The sequence below is a fragment of the Peromyscus californicus genome, unplaced genomic scaffold (assembly GCF_007827085.1).
Source record: "Peromyscus californicus insignis strain IS unplaced genomic scaffold, ASM782708v3 Scaffold_3__1_contigs__length_106647218, whole genome shotgun sequence".
Classification (NCBI taxonomy): Eukaryota; Metazoa; Chordata; class Mammalia; order Rodentia; family Cricetidae; genus Peromyscus; species Peromyscus californicus.
Window position 1 is genome coordinate 49,087,825 of NW_026294551.1, and position 10,982 is coordinate 49,098,806.

A 10,982-nucleotide genomic window follows, 5' to 3' on the forward strand; every position below is an offset into this window, starting at 1 on the left:
AGTCTTTAATCTTTTCTTTATTTCTGCCTTGACACAGCAGTCATTTGGTAGAGAGTTGATCCTTTCCATGACTCTGTAGGCTTCTTCTTGTTTTTGCTGTTGAAATCCAACTTTAATCTTTAGTCATAAAAGGATACAGAAGTTATTTCAATTTTCTTTGTATTTGTTGAGACTTGCTTTGTGATTGAGTATGTGGTCAATTTTAGAGAAAGTTCCATGAGATGTTGAGAAGAATGTATATTATTTTGTGTTTGAGTGAAATGCTCTGCAGATATTTGGTAGGTCCATTTGAGTCACAATGTCTGTTAGCTCCAGAATTTCTCTGTTTACTATTTTTTTTCACTTTTTGTGCTGTCAGTTTTTTATATATAATTTTTTATTAAAAATTTCTTTCTTTTTACATAACAACCCCTGTTCCCCCTCCCTCCTCTCCTCCTACCCCCTGCCACCCCTACCTACCCCCATCCCACCCCATTCCCTCCAAGGAGGTAAGGCCTCCCTTGGGTAGTTGACACAAACTGTCATACCATGTTGGGGATGGACCTAGCCACTCCCCCTGCATCAAGGCTGAGTAAGGCCTCTCACCACAGGGAATAGGATCTAAAAAGCCAGTTCGTGTACCTAGGATAAGTCCTGGTCCCATTACCAGGGGACCCACAAGCACATCAATCCATACAACTTTCACCCACATTCAGAGGGCCTAGTTCGGTCCCATGCAGTCTCTCCAGCTGTCAGTTGAAAGACCATGAGCTCCCATTATCTTGGGTCAGCTATTTCTGTGGTTTTTCCCATCATGATTCTGATCAACTCCCCCACCCCCCACCTTGCTCTTATACCCCTTCTCCCTCTCTTCAACTGAACTCCAGAATCTTGGCCAAGTACTTGGCTGTGGGTCTCTGCATCTGCTTCCATCAGTTACTGGATGTAGGTTCTATGATGACAATTAGGGTAGACACCAATCTGAGTGCAGGGGAAGATTAGTTCAAGCACCCTCTCCACAATTGTTCTGTCTCTACTGGGGGCAATCTTGAGACTCCTGGGGTTTTCCCTAGCTGCAGCTTTCCCCCCATCCCTTTAATGATACACTCTGTCAAGATATCTCTTTCATTGCTCTCCCTCCCGTCTCTCCCCCATGTTCCCATCTCCCATCCCCTACCATATTCTCTCCTTTATTCCCTCCTCTCAGTTTACCCAGGAGATCTTAACCCTTTCCCCTTCCCAGGACAATCCATGTGTGTTCCTCTTAGTGTCCTCTTCTTTACCTAGCTTCTCTGGGGTTGTGGATTGTAGCCTGGTTATCCTTTACTTTGAATCTAACATTCACTTGTAAGTGAGGACATACCATGTTTGTCTTTCTGGGTCTGGGTTACCTCACTCAGGATGATTTTTCCTAGTTCCACCCATTTGCCTACAAATTTCATGATGACATTGTTTTTTACTATTGCATAATACTCTGTTGTGTAAATGTACCACATTTTTTTATCCATTCTTCTGTTGAAGGGCATCTAGGTTGTTTCCAGGTTCTGGCTATTACAAATAATGCTGTTACGAACACGATTGAGCTAATGTCCTTGTGGTATGATTGAGCATCTTTTGGGTATATGCAAAGGAGTAGGATTGCTGGATCTTGAGGTAGGTTAATACCCAATTTTCTGAGATACCACCATACTGATTTCTAGAGTAGCTGTACAAGATTGCATTTGCACCAGCAGTGGAGGAGTGTTCCCCTTTCTCCACATCCTCTCCAACATAAGCTGTCATCTGTGGGGTTTTTTGTTTGTTTGTTTGTTTTGTTTTTGTTTTTCAAGACAGGGTTTCTCTGTGTAGCTTTGGTGCCTATCCTGGATCTTGCTCTGTAGACCAGGCTGGCCTTGAATTCACAGAGATCTGCCTGGCTCTGCCTCCTGAGTGCTGGGATTAAAGGCATGTGCCACCACCGCCCGGCTGTCATCTGTGTTTTTGATCTTGGCCATTCTGACAGTTGTAAGATGGTATCTCAGAGTTGTTTTGATTTGCATTTCCCTGATGGTTAAGGATATTGAACATTTCCTCAAATGTCTTTTGCCCATTTGAAATTCTTCTGTTGAGAATTCTCTGTTTAGTTCTGTAGCCCATTTTTTAATTGGATTATTTGATATTTTGCTGTCTAGTTTCTTGAGTTCTTTATATATTTTAGACATCAGCCCTCTGACAGATGTGGGGTTGGTAAAGTTCTTTTCCCACTATGTAGGCTGCCTTTTTGTCTTATTGACAGTATCCTTTGCCTTACAGAAGCTTCTCGGTTTCAAGGGGTCCCATTTATTAATTGCTGCTCTCAGTGTCTGTGCTACTGGTGTTATAGTTAGGAAGTGGTCTCCTGTGCCAATGAGTTCAAGGCTACTTCCTACTTTCTCTTCTGTGCGGTTTGGTATAACTGGATTTATGTTGCAGTCTTTGATCCATTTGGACTTAAGTTTTGTGCATGGCAATAGATATGGCTCTATTTGTGTTCTTCTATTTGTAGAATGATATCCAGTTATGCCAGCACCATTTGTTGAAGATGCTTTCTTTTTTCCATTGTATAATTTTGGCTTCTTTGTCAAAAATCAGGTGTTCATAGGTTTATGGATTAATGTCAGAGTCTTCAATTTGATTCCATCGATCAATGTGTCTGCTTTTATGCCAATACCAAGTTGTTTTTTGTTATTATTATAGCTCTATAGTAGAGCTTGAAGTCAGGGATGGTGATACCTCTGGAAGTTCCTTTATTGTATAGGATTGTTCTGGCTATCCTGGGCTTTTTGTTTTTCCATATGAATTTGAGTATTGTTCTTTCAAGGTCTGTGAAGAATTGCATTGGGAATTTGATGTGGATTGAATCTGTAGATTGCTTTTGGTAGATTGTCATTTTTACTATGTTGATCCTGTCTATCCATGATCGTGGGAGATCTTTCCATTTTCTGATATCTTCTTCAATTTCTCTCTCCAAAGATTTAAAGTTCTTGTCATACAGGTCTTTTACTTGTTTGGTTAGAGTTACCCCAAGATATTTTATGTTACTTGTAGCTATTGTAAAGGGTGATATTTCTCTAATTTCTTTCTGAGCCCATTTATCATTTTATATAGGAGGGCTACTGAATTTTTTTGAGTTAATCTTGTATCCTGCCACATTACTGAAGGTGTTTATCAGCTGCAGGGGTTTCTTGATAGAATTTTTGGGGTCACTTATGTATACTACCATACCTTCTGCAAATAGCAAAAGTTTGACTTCTTCCTTTCCAATTTGTATTCCCTTGATCTCCTTTTGTTGTCTTATTTCTCTAGCTAGAACTTCAAGTACTACATTGAATAGATATGAGGAGAGTGGACAGCCTTGTCTTGTTCCTGATTTTAGTGGAATTGCTTTAAGTTTCTTGCAATTTAGTTTGATGTTGGATGTTGGCTTTCTGTATATTGCCTTTATTATGTTTAGGTATGTTCCTTGTATTCCTGATCTCTTCAAGACCTTAATCATGAAGGGTATTGGATTTTGTCAAAGAATTTTTCAGCATCTAATGAAATGATCATGTGGTTTTTTTTTTTTTTCTTTCAGTTTGTTTATCTGGTGGATTGCATTGACAGATTTTTGGATGTTGAACCATCCCTGCATCTCTGGGATGAAGCCTGCTTGATTATGGTGGATGATTTTTTGATGTGTTCTTGGATAAGATTTGCTAGTATTTTATTGAGAATTTTTGCCTCAATGTTCATGAGGGAGATTGGTCTGCAATTCTCTTTCCTAGTTGCATCTTTATGTGGTTTTGGTATTAGGGTAACTGTAGCCTTGTAAAAAGAATTTGGCAATGTTTCTTCTGTTTCGATTGTTCAGAACAATTTCAGGAGTATTGGTATTAACTCTTCTTTGAAATTTTGGTAGAATTCTGCACTCAAACCATCTGGCCCCAGGGTTTTTTTTGTTTTTGTTTTGTTTTTTTTTGGGGGGGGGAAGACTTTTGATAACAGCTTCTATTTCCTTAGGGGTTATAGATCTATTTAAATTTATCTGATCTCAATTTAATTTTGGTATGTGGTACCTATCCAGAAAATGGCCATTTCTTTTGTATTTTCCAATTTTGTGGAGTACAGGTTTTGTACTATGACTTAATGATTCTCTGGATTTCTTCAGTGTCTGTTATTATATCCCTTTTCATTTCTGATTTTATTAATTTGGATATTCTTTCTCTGCTTTATGGTCAGTTTGGATAAGGGTTTGTCTATCTTGCTGATTTTCCTAAAGAAGCAACTCTTTGCTTCATTGATTCTTTCTATTATTCTCTTTGTTTCTATTTTATTGAGTTCAGTCCTCAATTTGATTATTTCCTGTCATCTACTCCTCCTGGGTGAGTTTGCTTCTTTTTGTTCTAGAGCTTTCAGGTGTGCTGTTAAGCTACTAGGGTGAGATTTTTTCCAACTTTTTTATGTAGGCACTTAATGCTATAAATTTTCCTCTTAGCATTTTTTTCTTAGTGTCTCATAAGTTTGGGTATGTTGTAGCTTCATTTTCATTGAATTCTAGGAAGTCTTTGATTCCTTTCTTTATTTCTTCCTTGACCCAGTGGTGATTCAGTTGAGCATTGTTCAGTTTCTGTGAGTTTGTAGGCTTTCTGCATTTTGTGTTGTTGTTGAATTCTAGCTTTAAGCCATGGTGGTCCATTAAAATGCAGGAGGTTATTGAAATTTTTTGTATCTGTTGAGATTTGTTTTGTTACTGAGTATGTGGTCAATTTTGGAGAAGATTCCATGGGGGTGCTGAAAAGAATGCATATTCTTTTATGTTTGGGTGAAATGTTCTATAGATGTCTGTTAGGTCCATTTAAGTCAAAACATCTGTTATTTCCCTTATTTCTCTGTTAAGTTTCTGTCTGACAGATCTGTCCAATGGAGAGAGTGGGGTGTTGAAGTCTCCCACTATTAGTGTGTGGAGTTTGATGTGTGATTTGAGCTTTAGTAATGTGTCTTTTACAAATGTTGGTGCCCTTGTATTTGGGGCATGAATATTCAGAACTGAGACTTCCTCTTGATGGATTTTTCCTGTGATGAATATGAAATGCCCTTCTTCATCTCTTTTGATGATTTTAGTTTGATGTCCATTTTGTTAGATATTAGGGTAGCTACACTAGCATGTTTCTTAGGTCCATTTGATTGGAAAGTTTTTTCCCAGCCCTTTACTCTGAGGTAATGTCTGCCTTTGAGGTTGAGGTGTGTTTCTTCTTTGCAGCAGAAGGATGGATCTTGTTTTCATATCCATTTTGTTAGCCTGTGTCTTTTTATAGGTAAACTGAGTCCATTGATATTAAGGGACATTAATGACCATTGTTTATTAATTCTCTCTGTTCACTTTTTGTCCAGATGACCTGTCCATTGGTGAGAGTAGGGTGTTGAAGTCTCCCACTATTAATGTTTGTTTGAGATTTGATGTGTGATTTAAGTTTTAGTAACTTTTCTTTTACAAATGTGGGTCCCCTTGTATTTTGGGGAATAGATGTTCAGAACTGAGACATCATCTTGATGAACTTTTCCTTTGATAAGCAAAAAGTGTTCTTCCTCATCCCTTTTGATTGATTTTTTTTTTGAAGTCTGTTTTGTTAGATATAAGAATGGCTACACCAGCTTGTTTCTTAGGTCCATGTGGATGGTTGGAGGTGAGCATATGTGTGAATTGGCACAGGATTTCTTTGGGGGATTATGGGTTCTATAATGCATCCTAAGATCCTTTGAATGACTCTAAAAATACTAAGACTATTTAATTACATTTATGTAAGTGAACATCACAGTACTCAGGTATGACTGAATTGGAACTTGAGCCTACCATACAACCAGTTTTGCTTCTTGTGTCAACCAAAACACATTCCTCTTGGAGTAATCAAAACCAATTTATTAGCAAGCAATATGTGGTTGTTCTATACAACCAGGACTGGCAGTACGGTGTCTAAAATTTTGGATACATCCTTAGATTCCAATTACTGTTTCCATATTCATAAACAAAACTTAATCATCTCTAAGAGCTCAATAAAGGTTAGATGTATAAGGATCAAGATTCCCTGTGGTTGAAATTTTGTGTTTCATTGTCGCAGACAGAATATCATGCAACTGATGGCTGCAAAGTTCATGAAAATGTCTGGAAGCAAGGAATTATACATGTCACCTGTTGACTCATGATCAATGGTGAACTCATAGAACATGGAAATAGGAAGTAATCTCACATATAAGGAGAGGGGTTGGGGCACTGGTTGTAGTAGGTACAATTAAGGTTTTCATAGAAAGATAAGATAAAATGAGTGAACAAGCATAGGATTGTGACTTGCTTTTCTGTTGGCTTAAGGAAGCATTAAACATGCCATCTGCTTGCCATATTCCCAACTTTTCACATATTGGTACACATAGAAATTTGGGTGATGAAGTTTAAATTTTCTAGAAGGTTATATATCTGCTGAGATGCTCTACTTAAGAGCCTTCCCAATGTGTGTGGATTTCTACTGTCTCACTCTGCTTAAAAACTACTGTTGGGGAGGTGAGTGTCTCTTCTCCCAGTCCAAGAGCCCTGTCTCTAGGACCTAGGCCCTGGGGCACAATCCATGTCCTCTCCATCCCCACCCATCACTGCCCCAGTTGCAGGCCAGCAGGGAAGACTCCTAAGGTCAGGCCTCCCCACCAACACCCCTATCTGACCCTGCAATCTACAAGCGCCACTTCCTCCCCCAAACGCACCCATCCCCCTGTGACCTCAGTAGCTCCCTGAGGCACAGAATCCACCAGCTCTTATTGGATCAAGAGCTCTGATTGGACCAAGAGTGACAATTGGACCAAGAAGGACCCCCGAGACACAGACACAGACACAGCCAGCACAGATTGGACCAAGAGCAGCTCCCTCAGACACAGACACATCTTGCACCAATTTCAGGAAGAGATGAGTAGGCACTAGTGCAAAAATACATACAACAACATAAAGAGCAATATGGAAACACCAAAACTTAATGGTTCTTCAACAGTAAGACATGAAGATCATAACGGAGAAGAAGCAGAAGAAAAACAACCTTAAGAATAACATTATGAAGAGGATAGAGGCCTTTAAAGAGGAAATGAAAACTTCCATTGAAGAAATTAAGGAAAAGACAAATAAAAAATTGGAAGAAATCAATAAATCAATAAAAGAAAGCCAAGAAAACACAAAAGCAATCAGACACATGAAGGAAATGGTACAAGACCTGAAAATTGAAATAGAAGCAATGAAGAAGACACAAACAGAGGGAATGCTGGAAATGGAAAATCTGAGTAAATAAACAGGAAACACAGATGCAAACATAACCAACAGAATACAAGACACAGAAGAGAGAATCTCTGGTGTGGAGGATATGATAGAGGAAATAGATCATTAGTCAAAGAAAACAATGAAGTAAGAAAAGTCATAACACAAAATGTCCAGGAAATCTAGGACACCATGAGAAGGTCAAACTTAAGAATAATAGGGATAGAAGAAGGAGAAAAATACCAACTCAAAAGTATAGAAAATACATTCAACAAAATCAAAGAAGAAAACTTTCCCAACCTAAAGAAGGAAATGCCTATGAAGACATAACCTTACAGAACACAAAATAGATTAGACCCCCCCAAAGTCTCCTTGCCACGTAATAATCAAACCACTAAACATACAGAATAAAGAAAGGCTATGAAGAGCAGCAAAGGAAAAAGGCCAATTGACTTATAAAGGCAGACTGATCAGAATAACACCTGACTTCTCAATGGAGACTCTGAAAGCCAGAAGGTCCTTGACAGACATTATATGGACACTAAGAGACCACAGATGTCAGCCCAGACTACTATACCCAGCAAAACTTTCAGTCACCATATACAGAGTACACAAGACACTCCAAGACAAAACCAGATTTAAACAATACCTATCCACAAATCCAGCCCTACAGAAAGCATTAGAAGGGAAAAAATCCAACCTAAGGAAGTGAGATGCTCCCATGAAAGGGCAGGCAATAGATAATCCCACAGCAGCAAATCCCAAAGAAGGGTAAAACACACACACTACCACCAAACAATGACTGGAATTAACAATCACTGGTCATTAATATCCTTTAATATCAATGGACTCGATTCACCTATAAAAAGACATAGGCTAATAGAATGGATACAAAAACAGGATGCATCCTTCTACTGAGTACAAAAAACACACCTCAACTTCAGACAGACACTACCTCAGAGTAAAAGGTTGAGGAAAAAGGTTCCAATCAAGTGGACTTAAGAAGCAAACTGGAGTAGTTATGCTAATATCTAACAAAATAGACTTCAAATTAAAATCAATCAAAAGAGATCAGGAAGGATATTACATATTCACCACAGGAAAAATCTGTCAAGATAAGGTCTCAATTCAGAACATTTATGCCCCAAATGCAAAGGTACCCGCATAAGTAAAAGAAACATTACTAAAGCATAAATTTCACATGAAACCCCACACACTAATAGTGAGAGACTTCAACACCACACTCTCAAAATGGGCAAGTCTGCCAGACAGAAACCTAACAGAGAAATAAGGGATCAAACAGGTGTTATTACTCAAATGCACTTAATAGAAATCTACAGAACATTCCACCCTAACACAAAAAATATACTTTCTTTTCAGCACCTCTTGGAACCTTCTATAAAACTGACCACATACTCAGTAACAAAGCAAATATCAACAGATATAAAAAGATTGGAATAACCTCCTGTGTTTTATCAGACCACCATGGCTTAAAGTTAGAATTCAACAACAACACAAATTATACAAAGCCTACAAACTCATGGAAACTGAATAATACTTAATGGAATCACCAATGGGTCAAGGAAGAAATAAAGGAAGAAATTAAAGACTTCCTGGAGATTAACAAAAATGAATGTACTACATACCCAAACTTATGGGACACTATGAAAGCAGTGCTAAGAGGAAAATTCATACCACTAAATGCCCACATAAAGAAGTTGGAGAAATCTCACCCTAGTAGCTTAACAGCACACCTGAAAGTTCTAGAACAAGAAGAAGCAAACTCACCCAGGAGGAGTAGATGACAGGAAATAATCAAATTGAGGGCTGAAATCAATAAAATAGAAACAAAGAGAACAATAGAAAGAATTAATGAAACAAAGAATTGGTTCTTTAGGAAAATCAACAAGGTAGACAAACTCTTATGTAAACTGACCAAAAAGCAGAGAAAGAATATCCAAATTATTAAAATCAGAAATGAAAAGGGGGACATAACAACATATAATGGGGGAAATCCAGAGAATCATCAGGTCATACTTCAAAAAACTGTACTCCACAAAATTGGAAAATCTAAGAGAAATGGATAGTTTTCTGTATAGGTATCACATACCAAAATTAAATCAAGACCAGATAAACAATTTAAATAGACCTATAACCCCTAAGGAAATAGAAACAGTCATTAAAAGTCTCCCAAACAGAGTCCAGAGTGCTAACCATTACACCCTAACTGTCATGATAGAACTCTCATCCAATGACTGATGGAAGCGGATGCAGAGTTCCACGGCCAGGCCCCAAGTGGAGCTCCGAGAGTCCAATCGGCGAGAAAGAGGAGGGATTGTATGAACGAGAATTGTTGAGTCCATGATTGGAAAAAGTACAGGGACAAACAGCCAAACTAGTGGAAACATATGATCTATGAACCAATAGCTGAGGAGCCCCCAACTGGATCAGGCCTTCTGGATAAGTGAGACAGTCGATTAGTTTGAACTGTTTGGGAGGCACCCAGGTAGTGGGACCGGGACCTGTCCTTAGTGCATGAGCTGGCTATTTGGAGCCTGGGGCCTATGCTGGGACACTTTGCTCAGCCTGGGTGAAGGGAGGAGGGGACTGGACCTGCCTGGACTGAATCTACCAGGCTGAGCTGAATCCCCAGGGGAGTCCTTGCCCTGGAGGAGGTGGGAATGGGGGGTGGATTGGGGGGAGGGTGGGGAGGAGGCATGCATGGGAGGAGCGAGGACAGGGAAATCCGTGGCTGATATGTAAAATTAAAATAATTATAAAATAAATAAAATTAAATTAAAATTAAAAAAGTCTCCCAACCAAAAAACGGCTGGAACCAGATGGTTTCAGCATAGAATTCTACCAGAATTTCAAAGAAGAGCTAATACCAGTATTCTTCAAATTGTTCTACACAATAGAAACAGAAGGAACATTATCAAACTCTTTTTATGAAGCTACAGCTACCCTGATACCCAAACCACACAAAGATTCAACAAAGAAAGATTATTACAGACCAATCTCCATCAAGAACATCGATGAAAAAACACTCAATAAAGTACTGTCAAACTGAATCCAAGATTACATAAAAAAAAAATCCATCATGATCAAACAGGCTTCATCCTAGAGATGCATGGATGGCTCAACATATGAAAATCTGTCACTGTAATACACCACATAAAAAAACTGAAAAAAAAAGCCACATGATCATCTCATTAGATGCTGAAAATGCCTTTGACAAAATCTAACACCCCTTCATAATAAAGGTCTTGGAGAGATATGGAATACAAGGGACATATATAAACATAATAAAGGCAATTTACAGCAAGCTGACAGCCAACATCAAATTAAATGGAGAAAAACTCAAAGCGATTTCACTAAAATCAGGAACAAGACAGGGCTGCCAACTCTCCCCATATCTATTCAATATAGTACTCAAAGTTCTAGCTAGAGCAGTAAGACAACAAAAGGAGATCAAGTGGGTACAAATTGGAAAGGAAGATGTCAAACTTTCACTATTTGCAGAAGATATGATAGTATAAGTATACATAAGTGACACCAAAAAATTCTACCAGTGAACTCCTATAGCTGATAAACACCTTCAGTAATGTGGCAGGATACAAAATTAACTCAAAAAATTCAGTAGCCCTCCTGTATACAAATGATAAATGGGCTGAGAAATAAATTAGAGAAACATCACCATTTAAATAGCCATAAATAA